The 27,251-nt window shown below is 43.8% G+C and overlaps 1 protein-coding gene across 5 annotated transcripts in view; it reads left to right on the top strand.

Moving 5' to 3' along the window:
* The first annotated feature begins 2,146 nt into the window (after positions 1-2,146).
* Positions 2,147-27,251, top strand: part of TEAD1 (TEA domain transcription factor 1) — a 279,132-nt gene continuing 254,027 nt past the window's right edge. For 3 of the 5 annotated variants that reach the window (XM_066365732.1, XM_066365723.1, XM_066365728.1), the window contains exon 1: positions 2,148-2,582. The gene's annotated coding sequence lies outside the window, so the exon portion shown is untranslated. Of the gene's footprint in view, positions 2,583-3,187; positions 3,332-27,251 lie in introns of all 5 variants that reach the window. The other 2 variants (XM_066365711.1, XM_066365705.1) reach the window with 2 other exon arrangements.

Genomic DNA, 27,251 nt, shown 5'->3' with positions numbered 1-27,251 from the left:
TTTGAGAGTCTTAGGGAGGAAATATCTGATTGAGCAGTCTTCCTGGAAGAAAAAAATATGCATGCAGATGGGAGAAATTGGAGAAAATATTGGCCGAGAAGTCACAGTACATCATGAAGGGCTTTGAATCCCAGGTCAAGGAATTTTTCTGCAATTCAGTAAAGAATGGGAGACCTTGTATTGCTAGGTAGCTGTGAGATAGGAGCTCGACTTCTAAAGGCAGCCAGGTGCACTGGGCCAACAAATAGTGGTTTAGAAACCCTATTGTTTGACTGGCACTATCATCAGACTCTATCAGGTGCTTTTATAAGATGAGAACAATTGGAGAGATATCTACTACAGTTTTAATGCCAAGTTATATTTTTACACACTTAACCAAAAGCCAGTGCTAAGCTGGCTGGGGTCATTATTGTGAACCTCATTGTATTAACTTATTCTTGGATGCAAAATGCATTAGTACCAGATTGCAGTGGTGGATACCTACATAGTGAAAAAATTGTATAGATGTATGTACAGGTACATGCAAATGAATACAAGTAAGACTCGGGAAATTGAAGATCGGCTGATTGTATCAATGTCAATATCCAGATTGTGATTTTGAAAGGCATCACTGCTGGGGAGAACTGGGCAAAGAGAACAATTTCTCCGTGTTATTTTTTACAAATGCATGTAAATTAATTTTCTTAATAAAAATTTCAGTGGAAATATGCATTATATAAATTTGTTTTGTAGAAAGCAAGTCACATTCCCCTTCTTCTAGTTATCTATATTTAGGGGATTCCTGGGGTACATAAACTAGGTGCCATATTTGTCCTGAGGCCCTAACTGGAAAGAAGAGCAAAGTGCCTATAAGGGATGAGGCCAACAGAATAGGAACTGCTTTGCTATTTTGATTTAAGTAAAACTTCAGAGTATAATTACTCCATCTAAAAAAATAATAATTTTAGAGGGAGAAAGGTGGGAACGGCATAGAGCAGGAGGCATGGACTCATAGTCGTTGCTTCTCGTATGTGCCTTAACCAGGCAAGCCTGGGGTTTCAAACCAGGGACCTCAGCATTCCAGGTCAATGCTTTATCCACTGTGCCACCACAGATCAGGCTATCCAAAATTTTTGACAGTTCTGCCACAGTTCTGAGTCAACCTTACCCAGCTTTCTTCTGATTTACCCACTGGGTCTACTATATCACTCCTGGGTCACTATCTCCAAAGGCAGGATCAAAATAATTCTCTTATTATGGAAATGAAGTTTACCAAACACAAGAGAAACAACAACGAGAGAGAGAGAGAGAGAGAGAGAGAGAGAGAGGAAAAAAAGATGTAATGTGAAGTTGTGAAGTTGCGGGATATAGCCTTTTATAACAGCATTTTTACCTGACCCATTATTTTATAAAGTACAACCAAAGCGATGAGTGAACTTGATTTCTTGAGTGACTTGAAGACCCTGCTAAGAGGAAAGGGTTATTACGAACTTTGTCATTAGGATTTCTCTTTTATGCTAAAGGTATCCTTTCCCAACAGTAGGGCTGACTTCTACTTGAAAGAGAGCCCCGAACTTTTATGAAGTGAAATCAAAGAAGGAAAGAAATGGCAGGCTGGAAATCCGGCCGCTGAAAGGCATCTACCGCGCTGGAGGCAAACTACCTGAATGTACAGAAAAGAAACTTCACTTCCCCAGACTGCAGATTTTCGCGAGTCCACGGGCTAACCTTGGTGGCCGCCCGAGCTCCGTCCCGGATGAGGGAAACTGAGGCAGGGCTTAAGTGGCGAGCGCAGCTCCCGCGCCGGAGCCCGCCGCCAGACAAGGATCCGGGCTTCCCGAGTTCTCCGCGCGTACGCAGACTTCTTCGAGCCGCCCTCCTCTCGTCCGCCCCGCCCAGCTCGGGACAAAGCCCGGAGCCCGCGCCCGGAGTGGGCAGGACGTCGCCCGCGCGCGCTCCGCTCCCCCGTGGGCGCGAGACTCCGCCCCGTCGCCCTTCGAGGGAGGAGCCGGTGCTCCAACAGCGCGGAGGGCCGCCCAGGCCCGCCCCGAATCCCCATGACGTCACTGGCGGCGGCAGGCCCCGCCCCCCGGCCCCGGCCAGCAGGCCGCATGACGTCACCGAGGCCCCACCCCTCCGGAGCGAGTTCGGTCCTGGCGTTCATTTCATTCCTGTCCTCATTCCGAACATTCTTAGCATCGCTAGCGCCGCGCCCCGCCGCCCGAGCCGAGCCGAGCCTCTGCAGCCGCCGCCGCGGCCCCGCCGCCCGCCGCGGGCGCCCACCAAGCACTTTGCAGACTCGCTTCCACCCTGTGGGCCAGTCCGCGCGGCGGGGCCCGGGCCCGGGGCGGCCGCGTCCGGGGACAGGCCATGCAGTGAAGCCCCCCCTCCACCCCACCCTGCCCACCTTTGCCCGAAGCCGCGGGCAGCAGTCCAGTGCCCCCAGCCGGACCCGGGGCGGGCGCGGCGCTCCGTAGTGGTGGGGTGGCCCAGCCCGGGGACCGGGAGCCGCGGAGGGAGCCCGGCACCTAGCTGAGGGCGGGGGAAGCGGCGCCGAAGTTTGCCTCGGACTCGCCGGGCGCCGCGGCGGCTCCCTTCGCGAGGTAAGTTGGCACATGGGGCTGATGCTGGGTGCGAGGGGCGCACGGGGCGGGCAGCTGGTGGCGCGTCCCGCTCCGGCGGGTCTTTCACTTCGAGCTCTGCTTTGTGTGCGTCGGGGAGGGCGAGCGGGCACGCGGAGGGCCCGGGGCAGGGCCCCCGCGCCCGCCTTCCCGCGCCCCCTTTCAAGGTGAGCGGCTCGGCGCCGCCGCGCGAGTTGCCGGGACGCCAAGTTGGGCCGCGCGCTGTGGAGCCCGCGCGGCAACAGGCGGCCCCCGCCGGCGGCCCTGGAGGCGCCGGGCCGGCCGCGCCGCGCCCCCCGCGCCCCCCTCCCAGCCCGCACGCGCGCACACGCACATACCCTCACATCCTCGGGCTGTTTTCCTGATTTTCTCGGCGAAGTCAGAAGTTGGAGCGAGCGCGGGCGGGCAGAGCCGCCTGGGAGCCCGAAGCCGGCCCGACTCCCCCCACCGAGCCCCCAGGGCCGCCCCCGTCGTCTGGGCCCCCCGAGGCTGGCCCAGGGTCTGCGCCGACTTGTGCTGCGAGCCGGGGTTTCGCTCCTTCTTCTCGAAGATGAAAGAAGGCACGGGCGTCTTTGCCGCTCCTCCAGGACTGCTGCTGCCGCCGCCGCCGCTTCATTGCACATTCAAGTGGAAAATTTTCAGGAGTCAGCAGAAACATTGTGTCCAAAAAAGACTGAGTCGCAGTTACCACCAAACCCTGGAGGAGACTCTCCCTGGAAAACTTCCCTTCGGTAGGAAATACTGGGGGATTTGTTTGTTTATTGGAAAAGAAATGATCCCCAGGAGGGAAGAAAATCAGGGTGCACTTCTAGTCTTTGTTCGTAACAGCAACACTTGTTTTCAAAAGTCCAGAGGCCCGCTTTAAGGAAAGTTCAACTTCTACGAGTTTCCTTTCTTTTCTTTTTTTAAATTTGTATTTATTTTAAAAACTGAGGCAACATTTTAAATGAGTTGAAAACAATGGAGGGCTCACACCTACGTATTCTCCTGCAACGAAAGAAATAAAATCCAGATCATAATTTTCTTTGCTTTTCAGTTCTTTTAAAAGATTTATTTAAAGTCGAATGGTGTCACTGGATAAAAATATTTGTGAAACAATGAAATACCAGCCACTAGCTTTTCTCAGAAGGCTTGTTAACTTCTCAGAAGCAAGTGGCTGCCTGTGATTTGCAGAAATGAAAATTGACCTCAGTAAGCACTGGAAACTTAAAGACAGATGATGTTGCAGGAGCGGGTAATGTAAAAAGGCCGTGTTTTTCAAACAGTGCCTTGGAGGAAGCCCAGATCCTAGGACAGAAAGGTCTGTAAAACCTATCAGATTTCAAAATAGTGTAAATAGAAATGCTGCAGATATGGCAAAGAAGCAGGACACTATCAGTTCAGGACAACCACGTTTCTTTCTCCTCACCTTTTCACTGGGATTGTTTCTCGAAGTTTAGGTGGTCTGATTGTTAGTGATGTGCTGGGTGCCTGCAGGTGGTTACCTGAGGAGACAGATCCCTTCAGGAAGAGGTGATGTGTCTTCATTGTCAGTGCAGGGAGTGGGCTCCTTTTCTGCAGCCCTGCTATGGATCTTTCTTGTTTATGGGGGACTTCTCTGCCAGGATACTCTCAGGCAGTGGTTGGGGAACAGACCTCGGGCTGTGCCCAAGCTTCATTCTTTTACAATTGGGTGTATGCCCTTCTGTGAATAGGATCTCTGGGCCCAGTCACATCTGAATGCTTATACCAGCCAGACTTAGATCCAACTTTGATAAGAATCTTTCTTCTTCAGAAAGAAATAGTAGCACTAATTACAAAGTTACTCGGGAAAGGCATATATATGGATTAGTCGAACTTTGTCAACAGCAAGGTTTTGAATTGTTGATAATTTTTTTTTTCAGGGAAAGACTTATTTTTCTAATCTTACCATTTCCATAAATGGTCACAGATATTTTTGTTTAGCATTTCTTTGTATGTGCAACTCTGTGTTGAACTCTCAGGTTTCAGATTTTAAACAGAGTTTACAATTCTTTTATTTGTTGTTGGTGTAAAAAAATGAACCAATAAGCAGTATTCATTACTGGTTCTTGCTGAGGATTGTATAAAAGTGACAATGTAGACTATCTTATTTTTATTTTAGTGATAAATATTATTTGATCCACAGTTTTGGGGGAATATTAAAACACTTTTTTTTCTCCCTTTCTCCTTTCTTTTCTGTTTTTTTTTTTTTAACAACTTTGAAACAAAACCAGCATGACACTTTGCCCTGACAGAGAATAAAACAAAATATTATAAGAAAGAATGTGTAGAGTTCTCTGTGTGACCTTTTGTAAGGTAACAAATAGAACTCCATCCAGAGAATATGCCTGAGCGATTATTCTAGTTTTATTTTCCCCCAAACATAAACCAGGACTCACCATGACATATACTTAATGAAATTTAATTTAAAGAGGGAGGGCAACCTAGCTTAGTTTGAGCCAGATTGATAGGAATTTCTCACTGAGAGGCGCTCCCTTGCATTGTGGTACCATGTGTGTCTTCACTGAAGCGGTGAACTATTTACGCATAAGGGAGAGTTGGGGTGGGGGTGCAGCCTGCGGGAGGTCAGCTTTCTCTCTTCCCCTCTTCTCTGCCCCTCTTTTGCTTTTATACAGCAAGAATTCAATATTCATATACTCACTTTGGGGACTGGCATCCCCTTTTGTTTAGAAAAAGGTCAAGCAGGTCATAAAGAAAACCAATGTTCTGTTTTTGTTTTTCTGTTTTCTTTTTGCTGTTTGAGCTTTAGTCATTTATACACAATTTTGAATTTTGCTGGCTCTGACAATAAGAAGAGCAAGTATAAGAGGGCATTTCGTAAGGGGGAGTTTGGGAAGAATATGCTTGTCGCCTGTCATCTGTGTCTAGATCATATTTGTTGTCACATTTTCATTAGAAAAGTGTGTAACAGGGACAGTTAGAGAATGTAGATACCAAATGTTACATAGGCCTTTGAGGAAATGAGCTGTGCTCATTAACAATATTTTCAGGTTTCTTGCTTCAGATATGGAGTGCTATCTCATACGCAGAGGTTGTACAGGAGTCTGCCCATGTGTGGGATTCCTCTTCTCTCTAATCTCGTGTGTTATGTGTTAATTGTGAGCATAATTATACTTCCTGCAAAAGGAAATTGTTGTGTTTTATTACTCAAAAGCTTGATGCAAATAACTGCATGTATGATCTGGTGTACGTGAGATGACCATGTTCACATACAGATAGTAGGTAGATAACACTGTCAAGCTTGTAATTTAGGCACCTGGTCTTGTTTCCAATAAAGAGCTTGGAAAAGGAGAAAAAAATATTGCTGAGTGAAAGCTGTGCTGGAGGTTGGACCTGTTTAGTGATAAAACTTTTGGGCTTTTTTTTCTCCAAAGACGGAAGAATGCTGGCCAGAGCAAGTAAGTGTCCAGCTTTCTCTGTAGAACTGCAGGAAATCAGAGCCCACCTTTCTGTTGATTAATGCGGGCATTACAGCTTCCCTTTAAGAGTTCAGAGACTGGAACAGCAGAGTGCCAATGCCCTACTTCTGAACTCGGTAAGAAAAGTATATTGTAAGCTCTTTGCCCTTTGACAAACTGACACTTTGTTGCTGGGTTGTTGAGGACTGACCAATGTCTGGAATAATCTTTTATAGCTGCGTGGTGCTTTTTCTTATTTTATTTGTAGAAGACACAGATTACCCTGTGGCATTTAAATTAGATCCCAATCATGTTTGAACAATATCAGTTATGTATTTTTTTCTTTCATATTCACAAAGGCGATAAAATCAAGTGATTCAGGTTCATGCTAAGCACTTAATGTTTCAGGGTTGGCTTTTTGACAAGTAACAAGGTAGACCTCCCCCTTCCCCCATTGCGGTTACTGGATACTTCTGAAATCATGGCAATTTGGGACCTTCCCTATTCTGGGATAGTGTTTGGAATGCTAGACTGTTTGGATCTAAATATCTGGGGTGTTTTTGTATTTTTCTGTTTGGGTTTTAATGTTTTATTTTAAAGCTGTTAACTGTTGAGACTCAATCTGTAAAATACTCATCACAAGCCTCCTTGACCTCATCCCATATTTAAACTCACAGTTGAAATTCAGCCATTTCTTTATATACATTTGGGCTGTGTAGTGGTGCAGAATAAGAGAATTTCAAAATATGTGTTTTTACTTTAGTTAAAGCAAACAGATGCCCTGAAGGGTGGATTGTCAGGACTGTATTCCTCCTAGGGTGGCTCACTCTCAGCTAAGTCCTTTTGTTCACTGGCTTTTTTGCATGGTTGGGAGGATTCTAAAAAAATAGTTTCCATAGTCTGGGAGTCCTGGCTAACTGTGAAACCACTGATCTCTCTTCTGATTGGATTGGGGGGGAGTAGGTCTCAGAGGCTCTTTTCTACTTTTGTGGCAGGCCAAAGGAAGGCTGTGTGCTGGCTTTATTATGGGCACCCCTACTGCTCCCCCAGTTTTTTAAAATCAGTATTTACTATCCTGATGCAATGCTTTCTGCCCCCCCCCCCCACATTAGTTTTAAAACTAATTAATTAAAGCTCTGTCATAGGAATTCATTAACAGTTTTAGTTTGAGGGACAGGGCCCAGAATTGGAAAATGGGTTTTCAAAGAAAGAGCCAGCTTATTGATGAACAAGTTAAGTCACTGTCATCTCCAGTGGGAAATTCTGGTTGCTTTTAGGCATCTGACAGTTTAGATCTATGTGTAAAGTGACTGAAACACTATTGACTGGGTATATACAACAATGAAGAGGGCTGTTGTTTTTGCTGATATATAAACTGAAAAACTACTGCTAATGGTGGGAAATGTTAATTATGTGAGAACATATTGAACTTATATTCTCTGGCATGAACTTTTAAAAAAAAATGCATGAACCGAGCTGCTTTTTTATAGGCACAGCTTTCTAATTATCATAATTCAGTTCAGCTCCGCTCTTGGATGGAGTTCAAGTGCAATCCCAATTTAACATGAAAGGAGATTTTTTTTCCCCCTTAAAACTGAGAATGTTTAAGAAAATTTGAAAAGTTAATCTAAGAATGTTGTCTGCTTAGGTGTGAGTAATTTTTTTTGGAGGGGGTGAGTATATGAATGCCTTTATGTAATAGCTTGATCTGAATATTAGGAAAAGGGCTATTTTATTTTTTTGCTTTGCACCTATCCAGACCTGTATCTTGGGCATTTTTGTATAACCAGATGTTATATGTTCTGAATTCTTTTTTGAAAACCAGTGTCTTTTCCCTAATATATAGTAAACTAAAAAATGAATATTTTGTTACTATTAATGATACCATCTTTTAGAGACAGTAGAAGGAAATGTAGAAATTTTATGAATTCCTGTGACACAAATCATGATTAATTTCTTGTACCAACCAAGCCTTTAGCCAGTGATCTTCTCATCTGGTCATCTTTACACTTTGACTTGATGGCATTTTGTAAAAGGAGTTGTCTTTGACAGCATTCATTCCTGTGTCCTTTAAATTTCCTATGACCTTATGGTCTTCTCAAAGAAAAAAGTTAATGAAGCCCAGGCACCAGATCCTCTGTGGAATCAGTTTTAATTGAAAGAAAGCACAACTTCTGCTGGACCTTCCGACTCTCGTCTGGTCTCCCTTCTACTGCTAGAATGCAAAGGGAGCCCGCGGAAACCAAATGACTTCATTTACTCTGGCACTTCAGAGCCGAATTCACTTCCATGGTGGTAAAATAAAAGGAGCCAAGTGTTTTAAATAGCCACTCCCCAAGGCCCGCCCGCCCGAGTGTTTTGAGAATCAAGAGCATTGTCTGCTTGCAGCCCTAGCTGGGAGCCTGCCTGGCTCGCCCTCCCCCACCCGGCAGCTCCAGTTCTGAAGTTGACATCTGGTTTTCTCTCTGTTCACCTGATGTGTACCCATTCACGCACGCACTTGAGGTGTGCACGCATATGCCTGCAGGTAACACCTATTTTTGACATTGAATGTGTATGTGGTTCAGGTTTTCTACTGGGATAGGTGGAGGCACAGAGCAAATAGCTCAGAATAAAATGTACACACAGCAGCCACCCCGCATGCCACTGCTGCTGGGTTTCTCTCCAATGGTGCTTTCTGGGTAGGCGTGCCTATTGTTGTGGCAGCAACAGGCAGCAGAAGTTGGGGCACCATATGGCGGATGTGGGCCTCAGATAAGCTCTCTGGTAATTTAGCTTATCAATAGCATTTTGATATGCTTCATTTTCAGATCACCCATCACCATGGCTGGGGGTGTTGTGGGGGCTAACTGATTCCAAAACCATTGTGAGTGATGCTTCCTTTGGTGGAATCTCTTTCAACTCTTTCTCTCTCTTTGCCTTTTCATCTGAAAGCCTTTGGGAAACAATGGTGGTTAGAGTTGGAAAGAACCCCATCAGCTGAGGGAACCATTAGCCCCCAGCCCCAAGCCCCTTCTTGAAATCTGAGACACTTAGAAGACCCCATCAGGTATTTTCATTGAGAGGAAACTGGAAAACAAACTACTTAATAGCATTCCATACTGGCAGAGCCAAAAAAATTCCTATAATTGAAAATTTGCTTTTGTTTTAAATACTGGAGAGGGAAGGCTGGTATTGTTATTATTTTATTATTTATTTATTTTAATTTTTAATTTTTACAGAGACAGAGAGTCAGAGAGAGGGATAGATAGGGACAGACAGGAACGGAGAGAGATGAGAAGCATCAATCATCAGTTTTTTGTTGCGACACCTTAGTTGCTCATTGATTGCTTTCCCATATGTGTCTTGACCGTGGGCCTTAAGCAGACTGTGTAACCCCTTGCTCAAGCCAGCGACCTTGGGTCCAAGCTTTGCTCAAACCAGATGAGCCCGCGCTCAAGCTGGCGACCTTGGGGTCTTGAACCTGGGTCCTCCGCATCCCAGTCTGACGCTCTATCCACTGCACCACAGTCTGGTCAGGCTATTGTTATTATTTTGATAAAAGCTTTCTAATTTTGTTGTGTATTAAAAATACCTCCCAAATTTTCTTTTACCTTTGAATTTTACCGTAATCACAAAATGTAAAAATGATTCACCTTTATATAACTCAGTATCAAAGGCGGAAGTGTTATCTGTAATTTGGGGGCAAGAAACAGCTTTGTTTATGACTAGGAATTGTTAAACAGGGAAATGCTTCTAAAACACCTCTACAGCACTCAGATGTCCGGTGAAGCTGAAGCAAAATGAAAATCTGTTCCACTGTGAATTGAGAGAGGGAGACAGGTGAGTGACGACTCTTGCCTCAGTTGCCAGAGCCAACTCAGATTTTCTGCACACAGTAGGTGGCTCTGTAGAAATTTGATGATGCATGTGACCATGTGCTTCTCAGCCATGTGACTCTCATTCCTGATCCGTGCCAGGCACTGGGGAAGCCAGGGTGAGGCTGTCTGCCCCTTTCCCAGCCCACCTTCCTACACAGTCTTGCACCTTTCCAGGCCCCTCGCCTTTTCCAGATTTTGACTTTGAGGTTAGTAATTAACTGTACACTGATCCTTCCACATGGCTAATTCACAATGGTTCTGACTCAAACCCAGGGTAGGCTTGTTCTGCTCCTGCCCCAGGGATCCTCTGTTCCTGCCTGAGTCTGTGCATGGCAGCCACCATGGAGCTTTCTACAGCCTGTTGGTCACCCCTGGAGACTTGGAACAGATGGGGGAGGTGCAGTGTTTCTGGTTTTTTTTTTTTTTTTTTTTTTTTTTTAATTTTTCCATTGTTTTGAAAGAGGGGGAGAAAGGATGAAAGAGAGAGAGGGTAGGGGGAAAAAAAGAGAGAGAAACAAGTCATTTCATTTTTTAGTTGTGCACTCATTGGTTGCTTTTCCTACATGTCCTTACTGGGGATTGAACCCATGACCTCAGTGTCCCGTGTTGATGCTTTAGCCACTGAGCCACCCAGCCAGAGCCTCTGTTTTTCTAAGAGACGTCATAGCACTGTTCACCACTGATTGGGAACCATTGCTCTTGATACTCTTAATGTTTATTCTTAGATTGACTCAGACAAAATTTGGCCATGGCTCTTAACTCTGAGTTGAGATTTTTCTCCCCCTATATTTGTGAGGCAATGTACCTAAGAACACATACTGAATCTTTATGGAATTCACGGTGATGCTCTTGGCTGGCTTTAAAGATAGAATTGCACAAAACTAAGGTTGCATCCTTTTAAGCAATAAAATGAGCAGAACCATCTTTTTTGTGCTCAGCTATTATCTGTTACCCCTTGGGAGTGTAGCAGTTGTTCCCAGATGTGATAATAGAGGTCTGTGTCAATCTCGCTTGTGAAGAGTTTAAAGACTAATTCTTGTCTGGCTGCTTGCAGAGGTAGTTTTATTTTTCGAGTAGCAGGAATGCTCAGCTAGTTCCTCAGATGGTAACCCTTGACACTGCAGAGTGAGGGGGTAGGAAGGGGGATCCTGAGAGCATCCCAGAGATGAACCTGCTGCTTCTGCTGATAAACCACATGCGGCTTTTCATTCTTTTCTTTTTTTCTCCACCTTGGGTTCCTTGAAATCCCGATGCCTCCAGTGTTGAATAGAACTGTTGCTTGACCCTGGACATTTAAACATTTGTAGGTGTTACAGAAAAGGAGGTCTATGCATTGTGATCAGTTAAATTTACAGGAAGGGAAACAGGCATGTAAAAGATCATCACAATCCAGTGGGAAAATTGTGTATTCTGTATTTCATGAATTCCAAGATGCAGATTTTTTCCATATTTGAACATGTCCTACAATCATGACTAGCCAGGCTGTGGTCATGACCCATGATGTGGTTGCACACCCCTCATCAAAGCCTGTAGAATGAATGCACAATGCTGTTGTCACAGAGGGTGATAGTGTGTGCAACAGCATGGATTGATCTTTCTGAGAAGTTGTTTTAGGTATCTCTTACCTGGTTTATTTTGGTTATACTTTACTCTTTATGTATGTACAAGATTGACATGATTAAAAAGTTTCAATATGCATGATCTATGATTTCTAAGTGACAAGGAAGCATTCTAGGGTGGTTTGTTTTGCAACAATATTTCTTAGAAAGAAAACCATGCTGCATCTTCCAATTAGCGGTGTCTTAGAACCGATGTAACATGCCTACATCTCTATCCAGAGGTATTTGGTAGATCATACATTATTGACAGGGATTGCTTTGAGGGAATTGATTAAGAAGGTGGAGGGACTTCCAGTTTTTAAACATTTGTATTTTTAGGAACATGAATTTCCTTAACTAATATCGAATAAAAGGAAAAAAGTCAATGTGGTTAGTGCTTGTGATATTTCCAAAGTGCTTTATTGCCTAGTGGTGGGGACTGGGGAAAGGTTTGCATGTTTGTAGAAGAAGTGATATGCTGGAGTTGGGCCTTGAAGTGAAAGAGGATTTTTTGTATTTTTGTGTGTGTTTTTTCCCCTCCAGATGCCATTTTGGAAGTAGAGTGGGCCTAAGTTTTTAAAAAACAAACAACCTCCCTGCTCCTGAAATACTCTCTCTAGTAATGAAGTCAACCTTCAAATTGTGATAAAGAAAGTTTATTGCCAATCATGAGCTAGTATAGATCTGAAACATGTTCATGAACAATTAATTGAAAGAAGAAAAAGGGAGGGAGGGAGGAGGCGAGGACAGAACTGGTTGACATGGGGAGTGGGAAGTGTTCTGATTCTGGTCTGGAAGAAGGCAGACTGATTCTATGTGTTTGAAAACACAGGTGTGGAGTGGACATGCATCAGTTGGAGTTTGGGCTCAGCCACTGACTAGTTCTGTTTGTCCATTCTAAGACAAATTGCCTTAGAATGGACAGATTACAGTAGGATGCCTTCTGTATGCCTCACACGTAGTGAGTGCTCAGTAAATAGCAGACTGAAATGTTATCTTGCCTACCAGGGCTTCACGGATTTCCTGCCAGGTCAGCCTGGACAGGGACTCTTGAGGAACACCCAGGGCTGAGGCAGAGGTAGTTAGAAGAACCGGACTTCTGGTCTGCAGCAAATGGACTAAAATCCAGGAGAAGCTGGGGTATCCCATAAAGTCCTGGGCCATTAATCGCTTTGAACCACACTTCCCCTGTTCATAAAGTGGAGGAAATCCATCAGTAAATACATCATATTTGAGGTCATTCTTTGCCAAATGGTAGTATGAATTAAATGGAAATGCTTCTAAAAAGTGGGTAGTGTGATGTACCTTCATCCGCCCAAAAGGAAACCTCTTTCTTAGGTTCTTGTTTAGAAGCCATACTTCAAACTTTGGCACTGAGTTCTAAAAGTTCTTCTCTTTGTGTTTGTAAGGAACTTTTCATAGAGAAACTATGCTTAGGGCCCTGGACCTGCTGACAGAACCACTGAGGAAGTTCTCCCTGCTCGTGGTCTGAGGGCATTGAGCTTCAGGTGCGAGAGAGAACAAGAGGCAGAGAGGCAGAGAGGAACCTCCCCCTACCGTTGTTGCCTCCATGCACTTCGTAATACCTGCACAGCGCTGCCTGCTTAACTTGAGTTGCCCTCAGTTTCCTAATCTGGAAAATGGGATTGATGTTCTCTCCTTTGAAGAGTTGTGGCCAAGTTGAGGTCAGAGCTAGCTGGCTCAGTGTGACTGCTGTTAAAACCCAGACTATCTTGTTCCTCCAAGTAGGTACTCCAGGCTCAGGAATTAAGTCTTTGCGGCTCTCTTCAGACTTCATGCTTGGGGCTTTAAATAGAGTTTAAATAATAATTAACACTTTTATGTGAATGGTAGCCCATCTCTTTGCCAGTGTGTTTGCATATGTAAGAGCATGTTTGTTAATCCAAGGTGAGTGTGTACTCAGGTTAGTACACAGGTGCTTCCTTTTTGGAAGCAGGTGTGTAGAGACCTGTTTTCAGTCAGTTGCCCAAAGCTGGCTGTGCTTTGCTTATATCCCCAGCTATGCATCAGTGTGTGTCAGTGTTCCCCTTGCTTTTTGACCTAGGCCACTCCTAATGACTGGTTTGATAGGTAAGGTTGCTTTGTGTGAGCCAGGGCCAGGGACCACCTGCATTTTATTGACATCTATTGTCTCTTAACCATGGTGTGTAGAACTGTGTGGTAGTTAATGTGGTTTCCCGGTCTTTAAGTTAAAAATTATTGAGGGATGAGTAAACTTGCTGGAGACAGGAGCTTAGGTAGCCAACTGACAGTTGAAGAAGGGAGAATGGTTGATTTAAAAACAGTGATTCACAACCTTGTGAATCTACTAAACGCCACTGAATTAATTATACACAGCATGTTCTAAAAAAAATGGTGTTTTGTTCAACTTTGTTTTATTGCAACATTAAGGAGATGCTGTGGTAACTTAACTCTTGTTTATATCAATTAGCTGATGGTAAAATTAGTTTTGTTAATATGTCTTTTTCCTTAAAGTCGTGGAACCTATCGATGATGTTAAGTAAGGACTTTCTGTACTTGAAAGGGTGAATTTATATGGTGGGTACATTATAATTTCATAGAAAAAAATACAGTTAATCTAGTTATCACATAGAGTGTCGGCTGTGTTCACCACCATACCTCCAGCAACTCCTCACAGCGACTATACGTTTGTTTTGCTGGTCAGGTGATTAAGATTGATAGTCAAAGCGATGACCTAGTAATAGTTTACATGTCTACTGGTTTTAGTGAGGAACCTAAATGTATATCTAAAATGGAAGATTTTTTCCGTTAGAAGGAATGCCTTCAATGATGTGTAATGACTCTCTCCTTAATAATAATACACGTTGATTGTGCTAACTGCCTGTGTGGCTTATACTTGAAACAGTCCGAGAACTGAATCATAAAGGATAAACCAGGAGAGCATGAGGAAGATAGACCCAGAAGGCGCATCAGGCCACAAGTATTGGATCTGATTTGTGAATTGATTGAAGAAGGGGAAAACAAATAAACCCAGGGCCAGGTTAATTTATACCCCACATTTCAGGCTGTGTTCTGCCCATGTTTTTCTTAATTTCCACTTAGTCTTTCTAGTTCCTGTGTCCTCCCACCGAATGCTGACTCGCTTCCTTCGTAATAACTGCTTGTAGCAGTTGTTAGCCATTCGTATTTTCTAAGGGGTTGTCCTGTGCTGTTCCTTTGTGGCTGTGTAACTGCTTGCCTGGAACAGGCTTGGTTTATCCTTCTTGTCTTGGCATATCTTTAATAATTAGCACCCCCCCCCTTTTTTTTTTCTCAGAATGTCCCGGTGGACAGTCAACTACATGGCCATTCTGCTAATAGGAAACTGTTGAGGAAACTGGCCGACTCCCTTTCATTAAGCAGAATGGAGAGAAACTCCAGGCAGGAGGCCTTTGTAGTGCCCTGGTGTTGAGCTCATGACAGTATTATTCTTGGAGTGTCCCAAGCTGTTGTGAGCCTGGAGCTACAATAGAGAGGAATTTCAGGGAACAACTTGTCCTATATACTTGTGCTAGTTTCAACCAAATTGTTTAGAATCCTGTGCTATTCTGGGGATCAATTCCTAATATATTAAAACAAAAAACTCTCATCATTCATAGGAATGATTCAGCATTGGTTCACTTCCTTTTTGACTTAGCGAAGTTTAATTTAGGCGGTTTGTCCCAGTGGAATTATGAAAGGTTTGTAACTGAAATTTGGGAATTTCTGGTTATGTTTTTGAACCTGTGGTCTCAGTGCTCTTGACGGTCTTTGGTTTCCAACTTGCTTGTCTGTATTCTTTGGGGGAGAGTGTAAAGATGTCCTGTGATGTACCTAAATACATAAAGCAGGAAAAATGGAGTGAAATTTTAGGAATTAAAGAAATTTTAATACTTTGCCTAAAACCAAAAATAATCGTAATGACACTGCTTAATTCCAGGTGGGTCTCTTCACACCACTAATTATTGAGTTATTTTATCTGTGGGCAGGTGTTCAGTCCACTGTAGTGTCTCCCGGGTCTTGCTGAAACAAAGGCATCTGGGTTTTGCTGTTGAGAGTTTGGGGAATGTTGGGCAGATAAAATATATTATGCTCACTTTGTTAAAGATGGCGCTGCCCACGTGGAAGCCCATCACCCAGGTGATGGTACTGGTTGCCCTTCTTGCTTGGAATGGGTGTGATTATATTGTGTGTTGGGGGCAGGCTGTGGGCAGGCAGGATCCTTGTAGCCTGGGGCTTGGTTAGGAAACCCGTTAAGCCTCAGATAAGTGACTTTGTATCAGAGACTTCCTTGTTTGTATATTGGATTAAAGGTTTTGATTTCTACACTATAAAGTGGGCAGACCGGGGGCTTGCACTCTCTTTGGTTCCCGAGATTAGTATTAGAGAGGAGAGCAGAGAAAGGCCATGTGGAGGAGAGGAGAAGCAGCCAAGATGGCAGAATGCTAAAGGAGAAGCCAGTTTGTGCAGAGTTTGTACAGAGAGAAGGAAATGGGGAACAGAGGTGAATGAGGCTAGTGAGCTAGAAACCTTTGATTCTAAAAAACTCGGGTAAGTCAGTAGCTTTGTGAGCACTGAATGAGTGGGTTTTGGAGCCCAGAATTAAAGGTAATGGCCTACCAGTTCGTGGTTCTGTTGTTTCATTACCATCTGTCCAAATCTAATGGGAACCTGCATGGGCCAGGTGGCTGTGATGGTGGCCGTGGCAACTGGCTTTACAGGGAACTATTTCCTTATTGAGGCAGTTCATTTGGGAGAAGGCCTTTGGAGGTCCTCCGGAGGCTGGGATCTAGGTTCTTCATTTCCAGCTGTGTGGAAGGAAGGCTTGGTTGGATAGCTGCTGATACAGTACTGGCTTTTCTTGTGACCTTGGGCAAGTCACTTGAATATTTTTGGTTTCCCTTTCTGAGAAGATGATATTTGGTCACTTGCCCCCTTAGCCTGCTTCTGAGCTGAGTTTTAGATTAAAGAGATAAACTGTGAGTGCCTTAGGCAGATAGGTCTAAAAGAATTGTGTTATGGGATATGAGTCATTCCATCCACAACCCCACACTCCTCTCCAAAAATCAAATATTGTGGAGGAGGGGCCAGTCTGCCAAGCCCACTCTTTTAGTGGCACTAACTCCTTGGGCCACACTGGTAGAATTTGGATGAGAAGGGAAGGTTGATCAGCCAGGTTCTGTCTTAAGCCCATCTTTTTAGCATTACCTTATTTTGAAACCTAAGAGTTCTATTTGTAGTTGAAGAAAGTAAAACTCAGAATGGTTTAGTAACCTCCCCAAGGTCACACAGCCAGGGTGACAGAGCCAAAATTTGAAGCCAGTTCCTAGATCTGTGTGACTTAACAGCTGCCATGCTAACAAAAGTCTGCATATAAAGTCACCTGGGTTTTATTGTGGTGTGTGGGTGGATTTAAGACAAACTGTGACATTGAAACAAAAGTAGACTTCCCCTCACTTGGAGTATTTGTCCAGAAAAGGCAAAGCACACAAAACGCAAAAGCCCACAGCACAAAAACACAGTGTTCTTGGTGGCTCAGTTTATTTTACCTTCAAAACAAACGTGGGCAAGGTCCTCAAATGCTGGGTGTGTCCCAGTCCCACTTTTCCCAGGGGAATGGTCCCACCCTAGTCATTTAACTTCCTGAGAAGGGGCACTGATTCCCCTTTCTCTTTTGGTTTCAGCCTTCAAGGACTATGGAGACTCCGTAACAACCCTCACCTCGCAGATTAGTGTACTAGCCATTTAAAGTGAGAGGATAAGGCTACTACTGGGGGTTGGGTTGAGCCAAGCGGCTCTATAGGTATGTTATTGTTGGAGGGTAGGGGGGCTGAAGTGGTTTTGAAGCTTGAAACTGGACCGACCAGTTTATCTGGTTTTTCTTTGGAATGTGCTCTGTTGGCAGGCTGTCAGATTAAGTTAGCCCCCTCTACCACCCACCCTGAAGGCTTGGATATGGAAATGGCCTTATGCTGGGGGCAGGGTTTAGGCAGATAACCTTGACTTTTTCACTCCTTGATAGTGAGAGTGCTAGGGAACCTGGGAGATGGGGTGAATTTCTCTCCTCCCCACCCAGGTGATGTAGGCTCTGTCTTAGGCTGTATGATGTGTGCTGGACAGTGGTAGGGGTGATGGGGAGAGGGAATTAACTGTGCTTCCTCAGAGCTCTTTTTTTTTTTTTAAATTTTATTTATTTATTTATTTACAGAGACAGAGAGTGAGTCAGAGAGAGGGATAGACAGGGACAGACAGACAGGAACAGAGAGAGATGAGAAGCGTCAATCGTTAATTTTTCATTGTGCGTTGCAACACCTTAGTTGTTCATTGATTGCTTTATCATATGTGCCTTGACCGCGGGCCTTCAGCAGACCGAGTAACCCCTTGCTGGAGCCAGCGACCTTGGGTTCAAGCTGGTGGGCTCTTGCTCAAACCAGATGAGCCCGCACTCAAGCTGGCGACCTCGGGGTCTTGAACCTAGGTCCTCTGCATCCCAGTCCGACACTCTATCCACTGCGCCACCGCCTGGTCAGGCTCAGAGCTCTTAATAATCAGGCCTCTGAGAGAAGACATTAGGGGCTTTGAAATAGGGTTGCTATCCATCTCTGACATCTTGTTAGTTGGTTTTTAGTGGAAGGGAGTGGACTGGTGGATACTATACTGTCTTTTCCTCTTTTTCGCGTAGTTCTGGTCACTCTGTGATAAAAGGGTTTGGGACTACTTGTGGCCAGTTTCTGGGACTTGTGTCCTTGTATTCCCTCCTTCTCAGGACTTGTCACTTTCTTAGTCTTCTCCCCTGCCTTTCTGGTACTTCTGCTATAGTCCATTTTGGTGTTGACCTAACTTTGTATAGTTCTCTCGTGCTTGATATATTTAGCAAGGTAGCCTAAGAGCATGGCTTTCAAGTCAGACCTGAGTTCTGCTTATTTGCTGTGATGCCAGGTGAAATATTTAATCTCTTTGGCCTCCATTTCCTCATCTGAAAAATGAAGAAAATAATACTACTTTCTGAGCGTAAGTTTAAAGTGAAATGAAGTGTGGTAAATAGCCCATTGTGAACGCCTCCATTGGTCCCCCCAATGCATTCTGAAGTCTCCTATTTCCTCTGCCCTTCAGTTCTCTATCCAATATCCTGAGGGTTTGTCCCAACTAGACTGGACTAGTCTGAGAAGAGCTCATTTATTTGCTTTTCCATCTTCTTCCTTTGGGTTTAGTTTTAAGCTTTTCCCCAGCTTCCCCTCTTGCTGGATTTCCTGCTATGTTGTTTTTCTCTTTCTTCAGACAATTTCCCGTTCACTTTCATGTTTTCACACACACACACACACACACACACTTGCACACACACTTTCCACTTTCCATGTTTTCTCCTCTGCTCTTATTGTTTTGAGATTTTAGAGACTGCAGTTCCCTGAGTTTCACCAAAAATGGTCATCAGTAAAGCACCACTTCTCAATTCTGCTTTCTGTAACACTGGAGAGCATGGACTCTTGGATTATGATGTTACCAGTCCTCTTAAAAGTTACTTTTTTATTTTTTTCAGAGACAGAGAGTCAGAGAGAGGGATAGACAGGAACAGACAGACAGGAACAGAGAGAGATGAGAAGCATCAATCATCAGTTTTTCGTTGCGACACCTTAGTTGTTCATTGATTGCTTTCTCATATGTGCCTTGACTGTGGGGCCACAGCAGACCGAGTAACCCCTTGCTGGAGCCAGCGACCTTGGGTCCAAGCTGATGAGCTTTTGCTCAAACCAGATGAGCCCATGGTCAAGCTGGCGACCTCGGGGTCTCAAACCTGGGTCCTCGGCATCCCAGTCTGACGTTACCGCCTGGTCAGGCAAAAGTTACTGTTTTGAAAAGACATAACTTACTCTGATTCTCGTTATGCTTGTGAACTTGTGGAATCACACACATTTCATCCACGTGTCTGACCTTGAGCAACCTCTCATCTTTTTGAACCCCATTATCCTTACATGTAAAATGGCCATAGCAGTGCCTTCCTTATGGGTTATGACAGGGGTTAACTGAGGGTTAGCACATGCCTGGCAGAGCAGTACGTGTCCCTTAAATGTTATCTGCTGATGTAGTTATGATTTTGATTACCATCCCCCAGCAGCCATGGATTTGCATGCCAAATATGTCTTTCCATAGCATCTCTCTCTTTCTTTTTGAAGGAGGAAGATAGGAACAATGTCTACTTTTACTTTTATTTTAGATTTTCAAAATTTTTATCGTGGAAAAATTCCCCACAGCAGAGGGTAATGAGCCCCCATGGACCACCATCCCTTAGCAATAGTCATCAAGCCGTGGCCATTCTTGTTTCTTCTAAACCCCTGCCTCCTTCCCCAGATGTCATACTGTTTGATCTGTACATTTTTTTATACTTTTCAAAAAAAGTATGATTCTTTTTTTTTTTAAAAAAAGAAAAAAGTATAATATCCTATGAACATTTTAATAGTAGTTCCTTAATGTCAAATACCTAGTCATGTTCAGGTTTCCTTGATTGTCTCATAAATGTTTCCCACAGTTGGTTTGTTCAAGTCAGGTTCTAAACAAGATCAACAGGTTGTATTTGGTTAATGTTTCTTAAACTCTTTAAAGATCTCTCCTCCTGCCTTTTTTCCTTGTTATCTTTTTAAAAAAATTTTCCATTGATGAGAGAGAGAAGGGGGGGGGGGAGAGAAGCATCAAGTCATTGTTCCATTTAGTTTTGCACTTATTGATTGCTTTTCATATGTGCCTTGACTGGGGATTGAACCTTCAAACTCTGCATGCAAGGATGACACTCTATTCACCAAACCACTCAGCTAAGCTCTCCTTCCCTCCCTTTTTATCCTGCAGTTGATTTGTTATTGAAAAAAACCCCTCATTGTTTCTCTTGTAGCATTTTCCTCATTTTGGATTTTGCAGTTACATTTTCATGTTCTATCCTCTGTATTTTCTATAAATGGGAATATAGATCTAGAAGCTTGATTGTATTCAGGTTTAATTTACTTAAAATTTTTTCTTTTAAATTTATTCATTTTAAAGAGAAAAGAGAAGAGAGAAAGATAGAAAGAGAGAAGGGGAGGAGGAGCAGAATGCATCAACTCCCATATGTGCCTTGACCAGGCAAGCCCAGGGTTTCAAACTGGTGTTAATTTACTTTTGACAAGAATATTTTATAGCTAGTATTCCACCAGCAGTCCCAACGTATAGTTGTCTCTGTCTTTGTGATATTAGCACTATTGATTTATGATCTTTGCCTATATCTATTATTTCATACAAGCCACTGGTAATATTCCAATCCTCTTATTCCTTCTTCATGTATTAGCTAGAATACTCCTTTAGAGAAAGACTTTTCTCCTTCATTATTTGGTTAACTTGGTATATATTATAGCTTATACAGGAAAGGCAGGTTTCTGGTTTTTTTTGTTTGTTTGTTTTTTGAGTATCCTTATATAATCGTAGGTTTTATATGATGGGATGCTTTTATTGATGCTCACATTGTACCGTCTTTGGCCATTGGGAATTTTAGTTGACTTTCATGTCCTTTTGATGTGACCCTAATAGTTTTTGATAGCTTACTTGCTGTCCAGTCCCTTCTGGTATATTCTTAGACTGAAAGTGGACCATTTCTGCAGAGTTTTGGTTCCTTTTAGTGGTATTTCAAGGGTGCAATGTAGGTCCTAGTGTCTCTGCTTCCCCCCCCCCCCCATCCTACTCCTTCAGAAATGGATCCCACCTACCATGTCAACTTGTTGATCTCTGATAAAAAGTTTCCTTACACACTTGTCTCATGCTGGCCCTTTGACTCTCATTTGCCACTTCCATATTTGTGCTTGTCATCTTGTCCTTTTCTCCCTTAAGAAAAAGGCCAAACTGAAGACAAGTCCTTGGACAGTTCATGGTTTGACTGTCAACTTGAAGGCCAAAGCTCATCATGATAATTTAGGTTTCACAGAAGACTTTAGTGATGTTTTGTTCTTGTTTGAATAACCAGAAGGTGAGAAATTTTTTACCTAAATACCGCTCTGAGCCATTCAGACTTCAAACTATAGTTTGATGCTGTTGGAGTCATTAACATACATCTGTTTGAATAAGTACTTGTTAAGTTTTATACCTTCCTCTCCTGAAGTGTTTAAAATAGAATATATTTAATTTTCTAGTCAATATATTTAATTTCTTTTTCAAGAATTTATCACTAATATATTATTTTTTAAGCTAAAAAAATGTAAAGCTGCCTGACCAGGAGTGGCGCAGTGGATAGAGTGTTGGACTGGGATGCAGAGGACCCAGGTTCGAGACCCTGAGGTCGTCAGCTTGAGTGCACGCCCATCTGGTTTGAGCAAGGCTCACTAGCTTGAGCCCAAGGTTGCTGGCACATATGAGAAAGCAATCAATGAACAACTAAGGAGCTGCAACTAAGAATTGATGTTTCTCATCTCCCTTCCTGTCTGTTCCTATCTGTCCCTCTCTGACTCTGTCACTGCCGCAAAAAAAAAAAAAAAAAAAAAGTAAAGCTTTGTAGTTTTAGTCAGATATATGCAGTGGAGTTTTACACAAAACACAGCTGTTATGCTGTTGTGGGTATACCATAGAAAACCTGTAAGTCTAAAATCAGTATTTTTTGTTTAACAGGTCTGCTCTTAGACTTAGTTTTAGTAATTCTGGTCTTTTCTTCTTGGAAGTTGTTTTATGCCCATGTTAGTGCATCACAGAATGTGTATTTAGGCAAAACCAAAAAACAAAAACAATAATAAAAAAAGAAGCTGCATTTTAAAGATAAGCTGTGATGCTTTCTTCAGAGGTTCCATTCGAGCCTGGAGTTTCAGCTTCAGTGATACTTTTTTTTGTTGTTGGTGAAACAACAAAACTGAATGTGGTCACAGTCCAGTGGCCTCACAACAGAATGGGTGAATAGTCCTGAAATTGTCATCATTCATGACATCCTGAGAAATTAATTAGTGTCCTGGCCTGTAAAATGCTGGCTACCCCTGTGCCCCCACCCCATACCCCGTACCCCAGGCCTTTTTTTTTCCTTGTTTTTTTTTAAGGCGGTTAGCTTCGTTTAATGGTCTCTCTGTATGCAGGAAAGTACAGTATTGTTGGGGTTTCTTCCCTCCCCTCTCCTCTGCGGCATAGAGAGCGGGTGAGGCGCCTGTAATTTACAGGCTGGCTTTTGTGCCCCGAGGTAAACTTGGTTTCACAAAGGGATTTTTCATTGTGGTCCTGTGGCTCCCTAACATAGTGGAGGCTTCAGGAGGCAAGTGGTAAAAGCTACCAAAGAAAAGCTGGACTGGAGCCACTGACGTCATGTCAGTAAATCTGTTGGAGGAGCCCAGCCTAGCAGCGCCTGCCAGCCAGCCCCTGCACTTTGGCCTTGCCTGGTCAACTGTTCTTACTGCTTCCTCCACCCCCACCTCCGACCAGCCTATGTTTTTGTTTTCTTTACCCCTTTTCCCTCTGGGCTTGTGTTGAAACCTGTAAACACTTTGAAAGCCACCCCTGAAACTGGGCTTGTGCTTAATGTCCTATATGGGGGGGGGGGGGGAGGGACAAGGAAAACCTAAGGATCAGTTGGTGAGGGAGGATTGAAAACTTTTCCCTAGTGGGACTTCTCCGTGATGAATAAATCCATGGGAATATTCCATGGGGACATCACAGGGAGCAGCTAGAGGTGCCCCCAACTCCTGATTCTGTACATTTACAGAGCTTTGCTCTTCAGCACTAGGTGTGTGTATATGTTCGTGTGTGTGCGTGTGTGCGTGTGTGTGTGTGTGTGCGTGTGTGTGTGTGTGTGTGTGTGTGTGGAGGGAAGAGGAGAAGGATCTGAAGATCGGTGGAAATATTGAATTATTGCAGTCTTCTGTAGGGGGTGGTTTACGAGGAGTTGCACTGCGAGTCCTTTGTTATCTGTTACTCACTAGTTGGTTAACCCTGAACTCTCTCTGGTTTGTATCTGTAACAGTTAAATCTGGAGCTACATGCTTCTTTACATCTTGGGTGTTTAGAATCACAACCCCAGATGCTCCTGAATTAAAATATTGCTGTGCTAAATCTATTTTTACATCTAGGGGAATGACATCTAAAAATAAACCTTATCCCACCTGTTATCCACTTTTGGGAAGTTTGGACGCTGTCAAGTCACAGCCCACAGATTAGGCTTCTGCTCATGGCTTCACATGTGATGCTCACATTCCACTTTTCCTGCCCTTGGTGTGACGTTATTTTTCATTAACTGTTGTTCCCCTGTTTGTTTTGCTGTGACTACTCATTTGCAAATAAGAGTGAAGCATAGGTTCAGATTGGTTTTGAAGTTCTTGAGTCTTCGGGTCAGAAACATATTAAAAGCAGTATCTTATCCATGAATCATTAGATGAGTCAGTTCCTGAAACCACTACAAGCCTCATAGTTCTTGGCTACAAGCAAAAGCAGGAAATCCAGGCTTCAATAACTTCCTTTCCCAGTCCTGGCTATAGTCGCGTTGGTGGTTAGGTTCTGCTGCCTGCGTTTGTAAGCGGTAGGAAGATGTATGTCTGAGGAACAAAGGCACTTGAGTCAATTTACTGAAACTGGTTATTATTTGTGGTCTTGCTCTGAATGTTGGGCTACACGGGCATACCCTGCTCTGCTGTGCAGCTCTGCACGACTTAGCCGGGAAAGGTGGCAGCAGCCTGGGTCCGCTGAAATGCTCTAGCGAACACATGGCATTGTTTCAAGGAGCTTTAGTGTTCTCGTGAATCCTAAAACTTGTGGGCATGCAAGCTGACATTAGGCAGAGAGCTCTGGAGTCCATATGTATAGCTAAAGTGTCAACTCCTTTTGTTTTGTTCACCCAGTTGAGAAACAGAAAGAAAGGAAGAGAGGGAGGGAGAGAGAGGAGAGAACACATGCGTGTGCCAGCTGCCTGAGCTCTGGCCTGTCTCTTGCTTTTGCTTGCAATTTACTTCCTTATACACAGGGTCTTTTGGTGGTGGTGGGGGGGGGGGGGCGGGGACGTTCCTTTTGCAGTGTTTCAGGCCAGGCTTACTGACTTTGAAATCAATTGGATAACTTTCATTAAAATGTTTTTTAAAGTCAGGGAGAAACGTGCCTGGTTGTCTCCCAGTGTAATCGGTCTGCTGCAACTTGTATTTATTCTTCTCTTTTATGAGCAGCCTTCCCTGGTCTGAGCTCCTAAGTTAAAGCAGACATGGGCTGGTGTCTCTGTCTGTGTGGGTTGGTGCTCACTGTTGCTTTATGTTTTGCTTGTGAATTTATGGACCTTTTTGATCTTAAAAAATTAAAATCGCGTGTGATTCGTTTTCATTTATTGACTAACTCTTCTGTTCTTTTCCTACACTAATTGGTGTTGGCTAGCTGTTGGATTTGAGAAAATAGGACTGAAAGACTTTTTTTCCACAATAGGTTTATGTGGAGTCATTGAAAGTTCTGATAAAAGTCTAAAAGTACACTGGGTAGAAAAACCCTGTGGAAAAACCAGGGAAAAGTAGGAAACGAAATGATGAGCAGTCATATATTGATGCCGTCTTTTAAATTGAACTTGTTTCCGGTTCCATAGTGAGCAACAGCTCAGAAAGGTAAAAATCTGCTTCAGCCTTTGTGGAAGATAAAATAAAAGCAAATGCAAAACTTTGCCTGCTTTTCTAATGAAGCATGGCTGATTCAGAGCACGGCCAGGCTAGTGAGTGCCACTTTGTTCTCACTTGTCATTTGCGTTTTGTGTTGGGTAATTCTCTGTTCGACTTCAGCCTAGGCTAAAAGGTTCTGATAAGCTTTAGAGAAAGTTGGGCTCAGTTGATTTTAGAGGTTTGACTGAAAGTCATATCTGACTCTGATTTTCCAGATTTCAGGCTTGTACAAAAAACAATCTCTTAGCCTGCGTGAGTTTGTGAGGAAATCACAGAAAATGTATTCCTCTTACTAATGTGGGAAGAGTTATTGTCTAATCTTGGAAGAGGTGTTTCTTTTTGTTGTGAGATACAAACCCAATTATTTTTATTTGCCAGGCATTGATCTGAGAATTAACTTCTTTTTAATGTAGAGTTTAAGCTAGGGATATAGACTGAATCTTGAATTGCTTAGTGTCGCTGGACCAAGCTGTTCAGGGCCAGGGATTGATTCATTAATTAAAATCAATGTAAATGGATTTGTAAGCCTCCTGTAACAGATATCTTACTGGCAACCACACAGAGCAGCCCGCTATCTGTGAGGAATGTGTCTGTTGCCCTAGTGAAAGAGACCCCGACTGATGGACTCTGGGGCTACTTTATGAAAAACCCGGTGACTTCTGCAAGGAAGGAGCTTTGCTTAACCTTCACGCCGGTCAGACTCTCCCTATGGAAAATTATTTTTCTTGTGCCTGCCTACGAAGGCTTCAGTTCCCTGTGTGTGCCATGTGTGTCTCCACTGTGGCGGCCTCTCTCCCCCATCCTTGCATTCATGATCTCAAGAATATTTTTGTGCATTGCCCAGGTCCTGCTCATTTCCAGGCAAAAGGAGGAACCAGAAATAAATTCTTATTTGATAACAATAAAATACTTATTTTTTTCTCTGACCCAAGCAACCAACAAACAAGCTACAAAGCAGACATTTATCTGTTTGCGGATCTGGCTGCACAGCTGTGCTTCCTTAGACTGGTGGTAAGGAGTCAAGGTGGTACCTTGGGAACACCTTGTGGCTTTCACAAAGGTCAGAGTTCATTAAGCTGTCATTTGTAATTGTGCTGGACCAGGTAGATATCTTCTTTAGTTAGACCAGCTCACCCACCTTCTCTCTGATGTTTGGATCAGAGGGGACATCTGACCCAAGCTGAGTTAAACTCGGTCTCCTGAATATTTTGGGATTGAGACAGCAGTCATAGTTTGTCTTTGATGCTCACACTAGTTCAGGGAAAAGCTTACTGGGGAGTAGATGTTTGGACCCATGGGTACATAAAAGCATGGATTAAAACAGCTTTGCAGAGAGAAAAGACCAAAGCAGTTGTACAGAGGAGGAGATGAGAGACCTTGGTAATAGTCTCATCTCCTGATGGTTTTCCATTTCCTGGTCTCCATATTCTATTGGAGCTGGCTACAGTCTCTATTCAGGGGTCTTCTGGATAGTCCCCTTGGCCTTATAATGAACCCACATTCCCCTACCCTTCCCCCCCCCCCTTGGGTTATTGGGAGTGAGTATCAGTTAATCAAAACCAAATGGTCTCTGGCCAACCAGTTTTCTGGGAAATATGCCTTGTGTGGTGTCGAGAGGCCCCAATCACGGAAGGCAGCTAGCTCGGTGTGGTAGCACTTGGCATTTCCTTAGTGGCCATGCAGGGCTGCTGTCCTACACCCTGTTCTCTTCTATAAATGTAGTCCAAGGAAGCATCGTTAGGATGTTTAGTAACTGGCCCCTTAACCTCTGTCTCACACTGGAATATTTCAAGACCTGACTTAAGCTTTTCTGCTGCCTCATGTGCCTTGTGGATTTAGGTTACATGGTGCTTGGTTCCAGTGTGGCAGGTGAGGAATTTTCCCAGTCATACTTCCTGGGCACTGAGTAGTTCTGGTTGGCTGAGCACCTGGAAAGAGGGAAGCCAGGTGTGACATTAGACCTGAGCGTCCTGCCTGGTGGCGCCGCCCCTCCTGTCCGCTCCTCCCATTTCTGAGCAGCGTGGAGGGCATGCTCTCAGTGGCCCTCGGCAGGGGCTTCCCAGTGGTAAATCCAGGGTATGTTGGGTACATGCTTCAAGCTTTCTCTGTCAGGGAATCTTCCAAATTCAATGGATTTTATTAGCAAATGGATTATATCAGTGGT

This window comes from Saccopteryx leptura, chromosome 1, assembly GCF_036850995.1.
Source record: "Saccopteryx leptura isolate mSacLep1 chromosome 1, mSacLep1_pri_phased_curated, whole genome shotgun sequence".
Lineage (NCBI taxonomy): Eukaryota > Metazoa > Chordata > Mammalia > Chiroptera > Emballonuridae > Saccopteryx > Saccopteryx leptura.
This window is presented reverse-complemented; position numbering and strand designations above follow the sequence as displayed.